The following is a 19,757-nucleotide window of genomic DNA, read 5'->3' on the forward strand; positions in this document are numbered from 1 at the left end:
TCTTGGGGAAAATCTAATATTTGTTAGCAGTGAGTGTAATTTGAAAAGCCAAAGGAGATAAAGCATCTTCATGACTCCTTTTTTCTCTCTCTTATCTCCAAGGTCCAATATCACTGTCAGTGTTTTAGGAATTGAATACATGTGTGCTAGTTATAACATAATTCTGATTTTGCTTCAAATTTAAAGTGTACAAAAGAACAAGTTTAAACTGATCATGGATATGTTTATGATTCAATTAGTGAGTGTTTTCACAAAGTAGCTTTGCCTTTTAATTAAAGTACAAATTCATTTAATTTGGTGAAATGGTGTAAAGTATGAAGAATTCCTTTCTTGTAGTATAGCAAGAGAGTTTGGCTTAGTTTCCTCATCTAAATATAAATAAAAGTATCTACCTCATAGAGTTATTGTCAGGATTGAGTGAAATTACATGTGTATTAATACACATATTTATGTGTTATGTATTAATACACATAATACATAGCTAAGAATAAATTATCTACCTCATAGTGTTGTCAGGATTGAATGAGACTATATGTGTATTAATACATAACTAAGTACAGTAAATCCTCAATAAATAGTCATTATTATTTATTCTTTCAGCTGGGTTGAAAATATTACAAATGCTGTCTTATTTTATGTGAGTAATGCCTTTAATATATTCTCACCTGGATTTTGGTTTCTTAAATTAAAATTTATTAAGGAAGAATGAGTTTGTCACTTAGAAAAATGTTACTTTTTATATTTACTGTTTGATAATGTTTGACAGTATTTTTCTTTAAACCTTGATTTAAAGCCCACTTTTTCTGTAATGGATGGCTGATGTTTTTATGCTAGTCATCACAAGAAAACAGCTTTTTTTCCCCATTAAAAATTTATTGGCCAGGCCTGGTGGCTCACACCTGCAATCCTGAGGCAGGAGGATCACTTGAGGCCAGGAGTTCAAGACCAGTCTGGGCAACATAGTGAGACCTTGTCTGTACTAAAAATGAAAAAAAAAAAATTAGCTGGATGTGGTGGTGCATGCCTGTGGTCCCAGCTACTCAGGAGACTGAGGCAGGAAGATCACTTGAGCCCAGGAGGTCAAAGCTGCAGTAAGCCGTAATTGCGTCACTGCATTCCAGCCTGGGTAACCCTGTCTCAAAATAAATAAATAAATAAATAAATATAAGGCAAAAGAAAACAATTATTTTATAGGCATGTTTATACCACTTATTATAAAACTATAACAATGTAATTGTAATAGTTATAACAATAACAATAACTAGTGCTTGAACTTCAAAGAGAATGAAACAATTGACCTTTTTGTCAAAATTACACAGCAAAGAAATGACCCTTTAAATTGTGCATTAGGTGCTCTCTTTGGCAGCACATATACTAAAATTGGAATGATACAGAAAAGATTAGCATGGCCCCGCACAAAGATGACATGCAAATTCATGAAGCATTTCACATTTTTAAAATCTAGAATAAAAGTAAAAATTAAAGAAAAATTGTGCGTTAGCAAACCCATTATGATTTTTTAAGCCTTATGCTGTTTCTACTTGTCTTAAAAAATGGCATGGTGTATTGGTGTGAGTGGTAATAATAATAATAATAATAAACATAATCCTCATTGGATTCAGAACACTTTGAAACCCCAGAAAAGATTTTGTGGGATAAAATCAAGGTATCATAGAGTGAGAACACTGAAAAGTAATATGTATTCTTGAACGCTGCCCAACATCTGATTTCCCCTCTATAAAATCACTGAAGAGTAATACAAGGAAAAAAACCTTTTATTGACTATAACTTATTGTGATTATAAAATGATAGCAAACTATGTATTAAGGAAGCAGCTGTGTTTAAACTTCCTACTTCCTAAACATATACTTTATAAATATATATGTAATATACCCATCTCCAGTTATTTCTTTAGGTAGAATTTATACTTTAAATTAAAGCAATCCAGCTTGGAAAATGGTTTTTTAATAAAATATAAATGAGTTATAAAGTCACTCAAGAAAATTGAGGTAAAATATAGCTTTAGTTTTAAGTTTTATCTCTTTGCAATAAAAAATAGGCATCTATTTTATTGGCTGCCAAAGTAGTTTTTAATAGGTAGGATTGGTTTTTTAAAATATATTGAATGTTAGATAATATCTTTCTATAGCAAATCAAGTTTACCTAAGCTAAGTAATAGTATGTCTGCTAATTTTCTAATAAATTGGCGGATTTTACTTTCTAAGTCCTCTAGTGCCTCTATTAGCTGTCACGCCATATGGCTTGGCTTGGAAATATGATGGCTCATTTTAGTGCCATTCCTGACTTCACCAACACCCTGGGAGGTTCTGTTTTATAATGCCTTCTTTTTAGCCATTTATAATTAGGATTGAGTTTTTCTGAGAAGTAGTTTCCACCACTCTGCTTCTCTGTGGGCCTTGCTATTCAAGAGTCATTAGGCAGCATGGGGTATTGTCACTTGCAAAAGCATCTTTGGAGATTTGGATTAAGATGGCGGATAGGAGGCAGGACTAGCTTGCAGCTCCCACTCAGACAGAGCAGTGTGTGGAGATTCACATCGTGAACTTCTGCTCCAAGAACTACTGCAGGAACATGCCAGGAAAGCTGAGAGAATGCACAGACTGTTTGGATGAACTGGATCACTACTGCAGGCTCCCTGAGATGCTGAAAAACTGAGTCTGCTTGCTTTCCCAGTGGAGAGGCTGGTGGTCTGGGGAAGTTCTCAGCCCCGGTCACTGGCTGCCTGGAAATAAACTTGGTCCTGTTGCTGGGGCACAGTGGGCATGAGACCAGCCTTTAGGACTGTAGTCTACATGGGAGTGGGGTGAAGCCTGTGACTGCCCACTTTACCCCTTTTCCCTGGTGATCTGTGTGATTCAGCAGAGGCAGCTATAATCCTCCTGGGAACATAACTCCATTGGCTTGGGAACCATACCACCATCTCCCACAGTAGCTGCAGCAAGCCTCGCCCAAGGAGAGTCTGAGCTCAGAAACACCTATTCCTGCTTCCACCTGGTGGTCTTTCTCTACCAGCCCTGGTTGCCAAAGACAAAGGATATAATCTCTTAGGGGCTCTATGACCCTGTCTACTGCCTGAAAAACCTGAAAACTTAACCAGGCAACCATAGAGCAAGTTTGCATCCTCCTATAGTACTGCGGCTGATGCACTCTTGAAAGCGCCACCTCCTGGCTGGAGGCCAACTGACAAAAAAAAAAAAGTGCGCTAAACAAAAATACAACCAAGGACCCTCACAGAGTCCACTTCACTCTCCTGCTGCCTCCACTGGAGCGGGTGCTGGTATCCATGGCTGAAAGACCTGAAGATGGATCACATCATAGGACTCTTTGCAGACACTCCCCAGTACTAGCCTGAAACCCTGTAGCTCTGCTGGTTGGCTAGACCCAGAAGAGCAAAAATGATCACTGTAGTGCAGCTCTCAGGAAGCCCCATCCCTAGGGGAAGAGGGAGAACACTTCATCAAGGGAGCACCCCATGAGACAAAATAATCTGAACAGCAGCCCTGAGTCCCAGATCTTCCCTCTGACATAGTTTACCCAAATGAGAAGGAACCAGAAAAACAATTCTGATAATATGACAAAACAAGGTTCTTTAACAGCCCCAAAAGATCACATTAGCTTACGAGCAATCCAAACCAAGATGAAATCTCTGAATTTCTAGAAAAAGAACTCAGAAGGTCGATTATTAAGCTAATCAAGGAGACCCCGGAGAAAGGTGAAGTCCAACTTAAAGAAATAAAAAACATGATACAAGATATGAAAGGAAAATTGTTCAGTGAAATAGACAGCATAAATAAAAAACAATCGCAACTTCTGGAAATCAAAGACACACTTAGAGAAATGAAAAATGCACTGGAAAGTCTCAGCAATAAAATTGAACAAGCAGAAGAAAGAACTTCAGAGCTCAAGGACAAGGCTTTCAAATTAACCCAATCCATCAAAGACAAAGAAAAAATACTTTTAAAAAATGAACAAAGCGTCCAGGAAGCTTGGGACTATGTTAAGCATCCAAACATAAGATAATTGCTTTTCCTAAGGAAGAAGAGAAATCTAAAAGTTTGGAAAACATATTTGAGGGAATAATTGAGGAAAACTTCCCCAGCCTTGCTACAGATCTAGACATCCAAATACCAGAAGCTCAGAGAACACCTGGGAAATTCATCACAAAAAGATAATTGCCTAGGCACATAGTCATCAGGTTATCTAAAGTCAAGACAAAGGAAAGAATCTTGAGAGCTGTGAAGCAAAAGCATCAGGTAACGTATAAAGGAAAACCTATCAGAGTAACAGCAGATTTCTCAGCAGAAATCCTACAAGCTAGAAGGGATTGGGGTCCTATTTTTAGCCTCCATAAACAACACAATTATCAGCCAAATTTTTGTATCCAGCAAAACTAAGCTTCATAAATGAAGGAAGGATACAGTCTTTTCTAGACAAACAAATGCTGAGAAAATTCACCACTTGCAAGCCAGCACTACAAGACTGATGAAAGGAGTTCTAAATTTTGAAACAAATTTTTGTGATACACCAAAATAGAACCTCCTTAAAGCATAAATGTCAAAGGATCTATATAACAATAACATGATGGAAAAAAAAAGACATCTAGGCAACAAATAGCATGATGAATAGAATAGTACCTGACATCTTAATACTAACATTGAATGAAAATTGCCTAAATGCTCCACTTAAAAGATACAGAATGGCAGAATGGATAAGAATTCACCAACCAAGTTTCTGCTGTCTTCAGGAGACTCACCTAACACATAAGGACTCACATAAACTTAAGGTAAAGGGGTGGACAAAGATATTCCATGCAAATGGACACCAAAAGTGAGCAGGAGTAGCTATTCTTATATCAGACAAAACAAACCTTAAAGCAACAGCAGTTAAAAAAAGAGGGACCTTATATAATGATAAAAGGATTAGTAAAAAAGGAAAATATATAATGATAAAAGGACTAGTACAAAAGGAAAATATCACAATCCTAAATATATATGCACCTAACACTGGAGCTCCCAAATTTATAAAACAATTACTGCTAGACCTAAGAAATCAGATAGATGGCAACACAGCAATAGTGGGGGACTTTAATACTCCACTGACAGCACTAGACAGGTCATCAAGACAGAAAGTCAACAAAGAATGGACTTAAATTGTTCCTACAACAAATGGACTTAACAGATATTTACAGAACATTCTATCCAACAACTGCAGAATATGCATTCTATTCATCAGCACATGGAATGTTCTCCAAGATAGACTATATGATAGGCCACAAAACAAGTCTCAGTAAATGTAAGAAAATATAAATTATAGTAGATACTCTCTCAGACCACAGTGGAATAAAATTGGAAATCAACTCCAAAAGGAACCCTCAAAACCATGCAAGTACATGGAAATTAAATAACCTGCTCCTGAATAATCTTTGGGTCAACAATGAAATCAAGATGCAAATTAAAAGTCTGAACAATAATAGTGACACAACCTATCAAAACCTCTGGGATACAGCAAAAGGTGCTAATAGGAAAGTTCATAGCATTAAATGCCTACATCAAAAAGTCTGAAAGAGCACGAATAGATAAACTAAGGTCACATCTCAAGAAACTACAGAAACAAGAACACACCAAACCCAAACCCAGCAGAAGAAAAGACATAACAAAGATCAGAGCAGAACTAAATGAAATTGAAACAAACAAGCAAACAAACAAAAATACAAAAGATAAATGAAACAAAAAGCTGGTTCTTTGGAAAGATAAACAAAATTGATAGAATATTAACGACATTAACCAAGAAAAGAAGAAAGACGATCCAAATAAGCTCAATTAGAAATGAAACGGGATATATTACTACTGATACCGCAGAAATACAAATGATAATTCAAGGCTACTATGAACACCTTTACATGCATAAACTAGAAAACATAGAGGAGATGGATAAATTCCTGGAAACATACAACCCTTCTAGACTAAACCAGGAAGATATAGAAACTCTGAACAGACCAAAAACAAGCAGCAAGATTGAAATGGCAATAAGAAAATTGCCAACAAAAAAAGTCCAGGACCTGATGGATTCACAGCTGAATTTTATCAGCCATTCAAAGAATTGGTATCAATCCCATTGACACTATTCCACACAATAGGGAAAGAGGGAATCCCCCTTAAATCATTCTATAAAGCCAGTATTACCCTGATATCAAAACCAGGAAAAGATATAACCAAAAAAGAAAACTACAGACCAATATCCCTGATTAACATAGATGCAAAAATCCTCAGCAAAATACTAGTGGACTGAGTCCACCAGCATGTCAAAAAGATCATCCACCATGATCAGTTGGGTGTCATACCAGGGATGGAGGGATGGTTTAACATTCACAGGTCAATAAATGTGATACACCACATAAACAGAATTAAAAACAAAAATCACATGATCATCTCAGTAGATGCAGAAAAAGCAATGGACAAAATCCAGCATCCCTTAGTGATTAAACCCTCAGCAAAATCAGCATAGAAGGGACATACCTTAAGGTAATAAAGGTCGTCCATGACAAACCCACTACTAACATTATACTGAATGGGGAAAAGTTGGAAGCATCCCCCCTGAGAACTGGAACGAGACAAGGATGCCCACCTCTCATCACTTCTGTTCAACATAGTACTGGGAGTCCTAGCCAGAGCACTCAGCCAAGAAAAGGAAATAAAAGGCATCCAAATCTGTAAAGAGGAAGTTGAACTCTTGTTGTTTGCTGATGATATGATCGTATACCTAAAAAACCCTAAAGATTCATCCAAAAAGCTCCTAAAACTGGTAAATGAATTCAGCAAAGTTTTAGGATATGAAATTAGTGCACACAAATCTATAAACCACTATATACTCTGCTATACACGAGCAACGACCAAGCTGAGAAGCAAATCAAGAACTCAACCCCTTAACAATAGCTGCAAAAAAAAAAAAAAAAACCTGGTTATATACCTAACCAAGGAGGTGAAAGACCTCTGCAAGGTAAACTACAAAACACTACTGAAAGAAATAATGGATGATACAGACAAATGGAAAGACATCCCATGCTCATGGATGAGTAGAATCAATATTGTGAAAATGACCATACTGCCAAAAGCAGTTTACAAATTCAGTGCGATTTCTGTCAAAATACCACTATCGTTCTTCACAGAACTAGGAAAACAATTCTAAAATTCATATGGAACCAAAAAAGAGCCCACATAGCCAAAGCAAGACTAAGCAAAAAGCAAATCTGGAGGCATCACATTACCCGAATTCAAACTATACTATAAGTTCATAGCCACCAAAACAGCATGATTCTGGTATAAAAATAGGCACATAGACAAGTGGAACAGAATAGAGAACCCAGAAATAAAGCCAAATACTTAACAGCCAACTGATCTTTGAAAATGCAAACAAAAACACAAAGTGGGGAAAAGACACCCTATTCAACAAATGGTGCTGGGATAATTGGAAAGCCACAGGTAAAAGAATGAAACTGGATCCTCATTTCTCACCTTATACAAAAATCAACTCAAGATGGATCAAAGACTTACATCTATGACTGAAACCATAAAGATTCTAGAAGATAACATTAGAAAAACCTTCTAGACATTGGCTCAGGCAAAGACTTCATGACCAAGAATCCAAAAGCAAATGCAACAAAAACAAAGATAAATAGATGGGACATAATTAAACTAAAAAGCTTCTGCATAGCAAAAGAAATAATCAGCAGGGTTAATAGACAACCCACAGAGTGGGAGAAAATCTTTACAATCTATACATCTGACCAAGAACTAATATCCAGAATCTACACAGAATTCAAACAAATCAGCAGAAGAAAACAAACAATCCCACCAAAAAGTGGGCTAAGGACGTGAATAGACAATTCTCAAAAGAAGATATAGAAATGGCTGACAAGCATATGGAAAAATGCTCAACATCACTAATTATCAGGGAAATGCCTATCAAAACCACAATGTGATACCATCTTACTCCTGCAAGAATGGCCATAATAAAAAAATTTAAAAAAAATAGATATTGGTGTGGAGGTGGTGAAAAGGGAACACTTTTATACTGTTGTTGAGAATGTAAATTAGTACAACCACTATAAAAAACAGTGTGGAGATTCTTTAAGGAACTAAAAGTAGATCTACCATTTGACCCAGCAATCCCACTACTAGGTATCTACCCAGAGGAAAAGAAGTCATTATAGGAAAAACATACTTGCACACACATGCATGTTTATAGCAGTACAATTTGCAGTTGTGAAAGTATGGAACCAGCCCAAATGCCCATCAATCAATGGATGGATAAAGAAAATGTGTTATGTATATATACACACACACCATGGAATACGACTTAGCCATAAAAAGAAACAAAATAATGGCGTTTGCAGCAACCTTGATGGAATTGGAGATGATGATTCTAAGTGAAGTAACTCAGGAATGGAAAACCAAACATCTTATGTTCTCACTCGAAAGTGGGAACTAGGCTATGAAGACACAAAGACATAAGAATGATACAGCGGACTTTGGGGACTTGGGGGAATGTGTGTGTGTGGGGGGGGGGATAAAAGACTACACATTGCTTACAGTTACACTGCTTGGGTGATGGGTACACCAGAATCTCAGAAATTACTGGTAAATAACTTATTAATGTAACCAAATACCATTTGTTTCCCCAAAACCTATTGAAATAAAAAATTCTAAAAGAAGTCATTGACAAGACTTGATGCTATCAAGGTTGGCAGTCAGGAAGATGGGCTGGATATGGAGTGAGAACAAGTGAGGATGACTTGGAAACCACTAGCACCTTTGAGTCTTTCCTTTATGGCCCTTGATCAATGATGAGCATCATCTGCTCAGCCTTCCTTCTACTTCCTAAATCTTATTAAGTTTCTTTTGCAGCCAACCCTATCTCATAACATGTAGGGAGGGACTTTTTTTCTTTATTGATCCTATTTTGTATCTTTTTTGCTATGTTTTTTTAAATATGAGTATTTTTTTAAAAAAGAGAGCATGTATAATGCAGAAAAGATTGTATTGGACTAATGATTTCCAGACATAAAGAGATTTTTAAATTAAAAAAAAATCTATGATATCATTTGAATGAAGAGTAAAGAAAGAGGCAAAAAAATATAATCTCCAAAGGCAGAGTTGGGTGCTCTTTACAGATTAGGAAGAGATTTTGATAAGGTTTTTCCTGGGAAGAAAAATTTTGGAGCATTTTTTTTGCAATATTGTATCCAAAAACCCAACATGGAAAATTTTTTTTATTAGAGTATAACGACATTCTCCCACTCCTGATTTCCATCAAGAAGAGTTTTCCTATGGTCTTGACCTTTCTCTGACCTTCTTTTAGTGAGAGGGATGTTTTATCTGATTGGTTAATTTGGAATGATGGAATAAGAAGAGGCTCAACTTGCCTCTTCTCCGCTTAGGAGGCGCTCTGACTATGCAGAGCACTGTGGGGCTCAGCCTTCCAGGGTTAGGATCTGCCTTTATTGTGTGACAGCTGCTGTTTCTTTCTGCACTCTTCTTCACATTGAACTGACTATAGGGAACAGGCATTCTGTCCTGCCCCTTCATGGGAGGCCTAGCCTGCTCATAGCTTACCTGTGACCGAGAAGAAAAGGCTGCCTTCTGGAGCCCCATATTAGCAAGCTCACTTGGCTAATAGACCTCACATTCTACCACCTGGTTTGGCCTCTCTATCTGTATTAAAGGTGATATTTGGCTTCGTGTGTGTGTGTGTGTGTGTGTGTGTGTGTGTGTGTGTGTTACACTTTTATTTTAGGTTTAGGGATGCATGTGTAGGTTTGTTACATAGAGAAACTCGTGTCATGGGAGTTTGTTGTACAGATTATATTGTCACTGTATTAGGCCCTTCTCACACTGCTATGAAGAAATACCTGAGACTGGATGATTTATAAAGGAAAAAGGTTTAATTGACTCACAGTTCCACATTGCTGGGGAGGCCTCAGGCAACTTACAATCATGGTGGAAGGCAAAGGAGAAGCAGGCACCTTCTTCACGGGGTGGCAGGATGGAGTGAGTGCAGGCAGGGGAAACGCCACCAGGCACTTACAAAACCATCAGATCTTGTGAGATTCACCCATTATCGTGAGAACAGCATGGGGGAAACCACCCCCATGATCCAATTACCTCCACCTGGTGCTGCTTTTGACACGTGAGGATTATGGGGATTACAATTCAAGGTGAGATTTGGATGAGGACACAGAGCCAAACCATATCATTCATTCAGCCTGGTACCCAATAGTTATTTTTTCTGATCCTTTCCTTTCTCCCACCCTCTACCCTCAGGTAGGCCCAGTGTGTGTTGTTCCCCTCTATTTGTCCATGTGTTCTCATCATTTAGTTCTAACTTATAAGTGAGAACATGTGGTATTTGGTTTTTTGTTTCTATGTTAGTTTGCCAAGGATAATGACCTCCAGCTCCATCCATGTTCCTGCAAAGGACATGATCTTGTTATTTTTTTATGGCTGCATAGTATTCCATGGTGTATATGTATCACATTTTCTTTATCCAGTCTTTCATTGATGGGCATTTAGATTGATTCCATGTCTTTGCTATTGTGAATAATACTGCAATGAACATACATGTGCATGTGTTTTTATGATAGAACAATTTATATTTTTTTGGGTACATACCTAGTAATGGGATTCCTAGGTCGAATGGTAGTTCTGTTTTTAGCTCTTTGAGGAATCTCCATACTGTGTGAACGAATTTACACTCCCACCTACAGTGTACAAGTGTTCCATTTTCTGCACAAACTCACCAGCACCTATTTTTTGACATTTAGTAATAGCCATTTTGGCTGTTGTGAGATTATCTCACTGTGGTTTTGATTTGCATTTCTCTAATGATCACTGATTTTGAGCTGGTTTTTCATATGCTTTTTGGCCACATGTATGTCTTCTTTTGAAAAGTATCTGTTCATGTCCTTTGCTCAACTTTTTTTTTTTTAAATTCTCATTCTTAGTATTCAACCTTTGCCCACTTAATTTTTAATGGTGTTGTTTGGAGTTTTTTTTTTTTTTGTAAATTTTGTAAGTTCCTTATAGATGTTGGACATTAGACCTTTGTCAGATGCATAGTTTGCAAAAATTTTTTCCATTCTGTAGGCTGTATGTTTACTCTGTTGATAGCTTCTTTTACTGTGCAGAGCTCTTTTGTTTAGTTAGATCCCATTTATAATTTTTTTCTTTTGTTAAACTTGCTTTTGGCAACTTCATCATGAAGTCTTTGCCAGTTCCTATGTCCAGAATGATGTTGCCTAGGTTATCTTCCAGAGTTTTTATAGTTTTAGATTTTACATTCAATTAATTAAGTCCTTAATCCATCTTGAGTTGATTTTTATGTATGGTATAAGGAAAGGGTCCACTTTCAATCTTCTGCTAGCCAGTTATTCCAGCACCATTTATTGAATAGGGAGTTCTTTCCCCATTGCTTGTTTTTGTCAGCTTTGTCAAAGATTAGATGGTCACAGGTGTGCAGCCTTATTTCTGGGCTCTCTATTCTGTTCCATTGGTCTATGTGTCCGTTTTTGCACTAGTACCATGCTGTTTTGGTTACTGTAGCCTTATAGTGTAGTTTAAATTTGGGTAGTGTGATATGTCCAGCTTTGTTCTTTTTGCTTAGGATTCCCTTGGCTATTCGGGTTTTTTGTTGTTGTTCCATATGAATTTTAAAATAGTGTTTTCTAGTTTTGGAAAGAATGTCATTGTTATTTTGATAGAAATAGCATTGAATCTGTACATTGCTTTGGGCAGTATACCCATTTTAACAATGCTGATTCTTCCTATCCATGAGCATGAAATTTTTTTTATTTTGTAGTGCCATCTCTGATTTTTTTGAGCAGTGTTTTGTAATTCTCACTGTAGAGATCTTTCCCCTCCCTGATTAGCTATATTCCTAGGTGTTTTATACTTTTTGTGGCAATTGTAAGTGGGATTACATTTCTGATTTGGCTCTCCACTTGGCTATTGTTGGTGTTAGGAATTATAGTGATTTTTGTACACTGATTTTGAATTCTGCGACTTTGCTGAAGTTATCAGCTTGCGGAGCTTTGGGGGCCAAGACTATAGAGTTTTCTAGATATAGGATTATGTTATCTGCAAAGAGGGATAGTTTGACTTCCTGTCTTCCTATTTGAATGTCTTTTATTTATTTCTCTTGCCTAATTGCTCTGACCAGGACTTCCAATACTATGTTGAATAGGAGTTGTGAGAGAGGGCACCCTTGTCTTGTGGCAATTTTCAAAGGGAATACTTCCAGCTTTTGACCATTCAGTATGATGTTAGCTGTGATTTGGCATAGATGGTCCTTACTATTTTGATGTGTGTTCCTTCAATACCTAGTTTGTGTGAGGTATATTCCTGCAATACCTAGTTTGTGTGAGGTATATTCCTTCAATACCTAGTTTGTTGAGTGTTTTTAACATGAAGGGGTGTTGAATTTTATTGAAAGCCTATTCTACATCTATTGAGATGATCATGTGGTTTTTTCCCTTTGGTTCTGTTTGCATGATGAATCATGTTTATTGATTTATATATGTTAAACCAACCTTGCACTCCATGGATAAAGTTTACTTGATCATTGTGGATTAGCTTTTTGATGTAATTCTGGATTCAGTTTGCTAGTATTTTGTTGAGGATTTTTGCATCAATATTCACCAAGGATATTGGCCTGAAGTTTTCCCTTTATTTTCATGTCTCCACCAGGTTTTTCTATCAGGATAATTTGGGCCTCATGGACTGAGATGGGGAAGAGTCCCTCCTTTTCAATTTTTTGAATCGTTTCAGTAACAATTGTACCACCTCTTCTTGTACATCTGGTATAATTCAGCTGTCATCTGATCCCGGGCTTTTTTTGGTTGGTAGGCTATTTGTTACTGATTGGATTTCAGAGCTTGTAATTGGTCTATTCAGGGATTCAATTTCTTCCTGGTTGATTCTTGGGAGGGTGTATGTGTCCAGGAGTTTTTCCATTTCTTTTAGATTTTCTAGTTTGTGTCCATAGAGGTGTTCATAGTATTCTCTGATTGTTATTTGAATTTCTGTGGGGTGAGTGGTAATATCCCCTTTGTTCTTTCTAATTGTGTGTATTTGAATCTTCTCTCTTTTTTTCTTTATTAGTCTAGCTATTGGTCTATCTATCTTTTTTTTTTTTTTTTTCAAAAAAACCCCAAGGCTTGAGTTGGTTGATCCTTTGAATGGTTTTTCACATCTCAGTCTCCTTCAGTTCAGCTCTGATTTTGCTTATTTTTTGTCTTCTGCTAGCTTTGGAGTTGCTTTTCTCTTGCTTCTCTAGTTCTTTTAGTTGTGATGGTAAGTTGTTAATTTGATGTGGACATCAAACTTTTTGATGTGGACATTTAGTGCTATACATTTCCTTTTAACACTGCCTTAGCTGTGTCCCAGAGATTCTGGTATGTTGTATCTTTATTCTCATTAGTTTCAAAGAACTTCTTGATTTCTGCCTTAATTTCATGAATTACCCCAAAGTCTTTCAGGAGCAAGTTGTTTAATTTCCATGTAATTGTATGGTTTCCAGTGATTTTCTTGGTCTTGAATTCTACTTTTATTATACTGTGGTCTGAGAGACTGGTTGGTATGATTTTAGTTCTTTTGCATTTACTGAGGATTGGATTGTTTTATATTTGATTGTGTGGTCAGTTTTAGAGTTTGTGCCATGTGGTGATGAGTAGAATGTATATCCTGTTGTTTTGGGGTGGAGAGTTCTGTATATGTCAATCAGGTCCATTTGGTCCAGTGTTGAGTTCAGGTCCTGAATATCTTTGTTAATTTCCTGCCTCAATGATCTGTCTAATACTGTCAGTGGAGTGTCAAACTCTCCCACAATTATTATGTGGGAGTCTAAGTCTCTTTGAAGGTCTTTAAGATCTTGTTTTATGAATCTGGGTGCTGCTGTGTTAGGTGCATATACATTTAGGATAGGTAGATTTTCTTGTTGAGTTGAACCCTTTTCTATGATGTATTTTCTATTGTGTCCTTCTTTGTCTTTTTTGATCTTTGTTGGTTTAAAGTCTGTTATGTCTCTTCATTGAGTAAAGTTGTAAATAAATTTAAAAATGAAAAAAACAGAAAATACCAAAAACAAACAAACAAATGAAGTCTGTTATGTCTGAAATTAGGATTGAAACCTTTGCTTTTTTCTGCTTTCCATTTGCTTGGTAGATTTTTCTCCATCCCTTTATTTTGTGCCTATGGGTGTCATCACATGTGAGATGGGTCTCTTGAAGACAGCATACCATTGGTTCTTTTTTTTTTTCCTTTTTTTTTTTTCTTTCCAGCTTGCCACTTTGTGCCTTTTAATGGAGACATTTAGTTCATTTACTTGCAAGGTTAAAATTGATATGTATGGATTTAATCCTCTCTTCATGTTGATAAGTGGTCATTATGCCAACTTGTTTGTATAGTTGCTTTACAGCATCACTAGTCTGTGTACTTAAGTGTGTTTTTGTAGTGACTGGTAACAGTCTTTCTTTTTCATATTTAGTGTTTTTTTCAGATGTTCTTGTAAGACAGGTCTGGTAATTATTAATTCTCTTAGCATTTGCATGTCTGAAAAGGATCTTATTTCTTCTTTGCTTATAAAGCTTAGTTTGGCCAGATATGAAACTCTTGGTTGGAATTTCTTTTCTTTAAGAATGTTGAATGTAGGCCTCCAATCTCTTCTAGCTTTTAGGGTTTCTGCTGAGGGGTCTGCTGTTAGTCTGATGGGCTTCCATGTATAGGTGACCTATACTTTCTGTCTAGCTGCCTTAACATTTTGTCTTTCATTTTGACTTGGAGAATCTGATAATTATGTGTCTTGGGGATGATCTTCTTGTAAAGTATTTTCCTGCGGTTCTCTGCAGTTTCTGAATTTGAATGTTGGCCTCTCTAGCAAGGTTGGGGAAGTTCTCATGGAGGATATCCTAAAATATGTTTTTCAAGTTGCTTCCATTATCCCCATCTCTATGACACCAATGAGTCATAGATTTGGTCTCTTTACATAGTTCCATATTTCTCAGAGGTTTTATGTTTTTTCATTCTTTTTTGTTTATTCTTGTCTGACTGGCTTATTTCAGAAAGCCTGTCTTCAAGCTTTGAGATTCTTTCCTCAACTTGTTATAGTCTGTTGTTAGTACTTGTGATATTACATTATGAAATTCTTGTAGTGGGCTTTTCAGCTCTATCAGATTGACTACATTCTTTTTTATACTGGCTATTTTGTCTGTCAGCTCCTGTATCATTTTATTGTGATTCTTAGCTTCCTTAGATGAGTTTCAGCATTCTCCTGAATCTTGCTGATCTTTATTTCTATTCATATTCTGAATTATATTTCTGTTATTTCAACCATCTCACCCTGGTTAAGAACCTTTGCTCTCCAGCTAGTGCAGTCATTTGGAGGAAAGAAGACACTGGCTTTTTGAGTTGTCAGAGTTCTTGCACTGGTTCTTTCTCATCTTTGTGGGCTAATGTTCCTTCAGTCTTTGAAGTTGCTGTCCTTTGGATGTTTTTTTTCCTCTTTTATCCTATTTAGTGACCTTGGGGGTTTATTTTTGGTATAATGTGAGTTCAGTCAACTGGCTTCCTTTCTGGAAGATTTTTAGGGAGCCAGGACTCTGCTCAGGAGTCCAAGCCTGTGTTATCTAACTTTGGGTGACTGGTATTGGCACTGGCTTTGTTCTCTGGCTCCTCAAGGTTAGGAACCTGCTGCACTTAAGGGACTGAGGTGCTCCCATACTGCTGGTCACAACTCTCTGATGGGTGGTATCAGCCAAAGCACTTCATAGTCTGCTGGCAGCAGGGTTCATTTTTGTTTGCACATACTAGCAGCACTAGCAGCAGCAGTGCAGCAGGCTGCATGCTTGTCAGCTGCGGCAGGATGCTAGTGGGTGCTGGGGTACCAGCCTCTGTTTCGGCATTCACAGCTGCAGCAATGGCAGCACAGCTTGTGGGGGCTGGGAGCCCCTGTCCAGCAATTGTGCCCTTTTGCACTAGTGATGGTGTTATCATGGGGGTGGGGTACTGGTGGGCATAGGACTTTGTATGTCCTCTGTACGTGTCCATGCAGGTGGTGGTGCCACTCAGAGTGGAGGCATGTCCACTGTTTTCCATGCCTCTTTTCAAAGCCACCACAGTGTTGGCACAGGGGTGGGGTGCTGGCAGAATTGGGGCTGTTAAGCTCAGTACCCACTAATGCTCAGACAACAATGGTGGTGCAGCAGGAGGAGGGGGAGGGAGTGAACTCTCACTGGCAGCAGTGGCATGACAGGGTGCACACACACATACATGCTGGCATAGGAGGGAAGGCAAGGTTTGCCTATGCACACACGTGCTGGCAAAGTGATGTACTGGGTGTGTGCCAGCAAAGTGGTACATGGGAGTCTGCAGTGGTGGGAGGATACAAGCGGGCTGGTGTATATCCATGGGGCTGCTCTACTGGAGCACTCTGCTGGTCAGGTATGGTCCACCAGCACAGGAGCTATGATGTGGGGCCCCAGGAGGTACCTGGAGACAGGACTGCAAACAGGCACAGCCAGGCTGGGAGAGGCCAGCACACTGAGGGGTGCTTGGGTTGGACTGGCCCTGTCTCATGGGGAAGACTGCCTTGCAGATTTCAGATCTGACAGTTCCCTTGGGGGCTAAAGTCTCCTATGGCAGCAAGTTGAACCTAGGGGATGGGTATCTCTGTCCATGCTCCACTATAGTTGTCACCGCACCAAACCCTCTGGGCTTTGCAGTGGCTGGAATTCTGCCCCTAGTACTTCTCTGAGCATCTCTCTCTGCCAACTCATTTGTCTTTGGTGGTTGAGGGGTCCCCTCCTGACAGGATTCCAGAAGCCTATGGTGAGAGCAGGTTGCTCCTTGCCTATTCAACTCACCTCTTCTGCAGGAGTTGTTGGGGGCTGGAAATAAGTCCTGGTGCCGGTAGCACTGTACAGCGTTCCCAGCTTCCTTCCCCTTCAGTCTAGTATCTGTGTCTTCCATCTGTCTGCTCTCAGTGCCTTCCCTCTGAAGATCTGCTAGAAGTGTGCCAGTCTTCCTGATGTCCTGGTCCCTTGGTGTGGGAGATGTTCCTCCTGGCTGTGTCTAGTTGACCATCTTGGAGAGGTCCATTCAGTGTTCTTTTCTTCATCTCAAACTGTTTCTAAGAAATCGAACTCAAGGCACTGGATAGCAGAAGCCATCGATCACTGCCCTGTGGCATAGGCAGCCAGTTCCGGATGCCTGACTGCATGTCTTTTTCAAGCTTTGCTTTATTTCTTAACTTGTTCAGAACCAGAGCTGGGAAGAGGTGTTTGTTTTGTTTTGTTTTCTATAGCTATTTTGAGATCCAAACAGTAATCAGAAGTTGTTTTGAATGAAATGTTTTAAATATTTTTGGACAAACGTCAAATGGGAAAGTATTAGTTGCCCCTTTGGTCATTTGTATTTAATAGTTGTATGCAAAAAGAGGTTGGAATCAATGAAATGGTGATATAATACAGGCAACCTTCCTTTTTTGAGGATTAAGTTGAAAATAGTGAAGGTCACTTTCCATTCTGTAAACAAAGGGGCAGATTTGGCTAGAAGAATACTACCTACCATTTTTCATTGATTCTGATATGTCCATTTTTTTTACATTTCTGAAATTTGGGTACATCCTGAAATTGGTAGCATATTTTAGTTGAAACTATTTTTTTCTAGCTTGGGAGCACATAAAATAATGGTGTGTGTTACAATCAGTCATAGAGTCTTAGATCAATGAAATGGGATTTTTGAAGGTAAGAGGTAGATGAAAATTCCCTCTGACCTGGGCCTGACTTCATATTTTTTTGGTTCTGCTGTGTTGGCAAAACCACTGGAGCAAAAACATGGTGGCAGTTTGCCTTCACTGGCCCTGAGTATGACAAAAAGTTGTTCACTTGTTGTAGTCAACCCATTGTAGCAGCTTTCATAAGTTAAAGAGGGTGATCTTTTATCAGATACCTTTGTGACTACTTGAATATGCTGAGAATATATCATGATTATTTCAACAACACTGAACTTTCTCCCAATCTAGTCTAGGACTGAGGGATGCTTTGGGAATGACCTTTTAGGCTGACATTATGAGATCTTAGGCTAGGAAGATTTTTATGAATGGATTACTGATAGCTCAAGAATGTCTTAATTTAGCTTGGGTCTATATAGTGAAATGTAAATAGCGTAATATTTTAAGTGTTAAACAAAGACCGGGCGTGGTGCCTCATGCCTGTAATCCCAGCACTTTGGGAGGCTGGGATCACCTGAGGTCGGGAGTTCAGGACCAGACTGACGAACCTGGAAAAACCCATCTCTACTAAAAAATACAAAATTAGCTGGGTGCGGTGGCGCATGCCTGTAATCCCAGCTACTCATGAGGCTAAGGCAGGAGAATCACTTGAACCCAGGAGGCGGAGGTTGCGGTGAGCCGAGATCCAGCCATTGCACTCCAGCCTCGGCAACAAGAGTGAAACTCCATTTTATTAAAACAGTGACTTTAAGTAGTTAGAAATCATGACAGATTATCCTAGTTAAAATAACCCTGTAATTATTATTTTTAAAGCAATATAAATATATAAATATTTAATTACTGTATTTGCTTATTTTTAAACCTGTTTTGCATAGAACTCATTTTGATTAAAAAAAAACATGCCAGACATTTTTTTCATAACTGCTGATTATTCATTTTGAACTGTAATTTAGTTAGAACAATATACTCAAAGTTAGTTAACTTTATATAACAAGAAGCACCATTTAAAACAACTAAGAAAAATAGCTTTTGAATTATGTATTAGTCAAGGCTCTCTTAGAGGGACAGAACTAATGGGATATATATGTATATATATCCTTATATATGTGTGATATATATATCCTAATAAATATATCATATATATACACACACACTTACATATGCTTAATAAACTCCACTTTAGTATTAACTTACACAATCACAAGGTCTCACAATTGTGGAGACCTTGTAAGTGGAGGAGCAAGGAGAGCCAGTCTGAGTCCCAAAACTGAAGAACTTGGAGTTCGATGTTCGAGGGCAAGAAGCTTCCAGCATGGGAGAAATATGTAGGCTGAGAGGCTAGGCCCGTCTCTCTTTTTAATGTTTTTCTGCCTGCTTTATATTAGCTGGCAGCTGATTAGATTGTGCCCACCAGATTAAGGGTGGATCTGCCTTCCCCAGCCCACTGACTCAAATGTTAATCTCTTTTGCCAATACCCTCACTGACACACCCAGAATCAATACTTTGTATCCTTCAATCCAAGTTGACACTCAGTATTAACCATCACAGAATACAAAGTTTCTACTGTGCCTCTCAACTTCTCTAACCATTTACTTTTTTATCCTCCTCAGTCCATAGATTGCCCCAGGCTTTAGAGTGTTCTACATTATTTTTGGTTATTCAGTATTAACTCCAGTGTTAGTGTTACAGATTTCCCTTTTTGTCCTTATACACACGTATGTATGCACACACACACGTATGCACACACATGCATGCTCATACTTTCATTTCCTCTTCCACACATATCAGGCTTACATAAAGAAAACTAGAGCTGAGGTAACTTTGATCTTGACAAATGGGGAATCTCAGAGCATTTACAATTGCTACTTTCTCTTCACATAGCTGGCTCAGATCAAAACTCATTTGTGGCTCCTCAAGGAGGACTTCCCTGAATAGCTTGGAGCCACTTTTGTTT

At 38.2% G+C, this 19,757-nt stretch overlaps 1 protein-coding gene and 1 non-coding gene across 5 annotated transcripts in view; both read left to right on the forward strand.

The window, feature by feature from the left end:
- The window catches only part of SCFD2 (sec1 family domain containing 2), a 500,604-nt gene that overhangs the window by 108,698 nt on the left and 372,149 nt on the right, over nucleotides 1–19,757 (forward strand).
- On the forward strand, nucleotides 1,351–1,456 carry LOC112133188 (U6 spliceosomal RNA). The gene has a single exon (XR_002914874.1). It is a non-coding gene; the product is annotated as a U6 spliceosomal RNA (small nuclear RNA).

This window comes from Pongo abelii, chromosome 3 (genome assembly GCF_028885655.2).
Source record: "Pongo abelii isolate AG06213 chromosome 3, NHGRI_mPonAbe1-v2.0_pri, whole genome shotgun sequence".
NCBI classification, from domain to species: Eukaryota; Metazoa; Chordata; class Mammalia; order Primates; family Hominidae; genus Pongo; species Pongo abelii.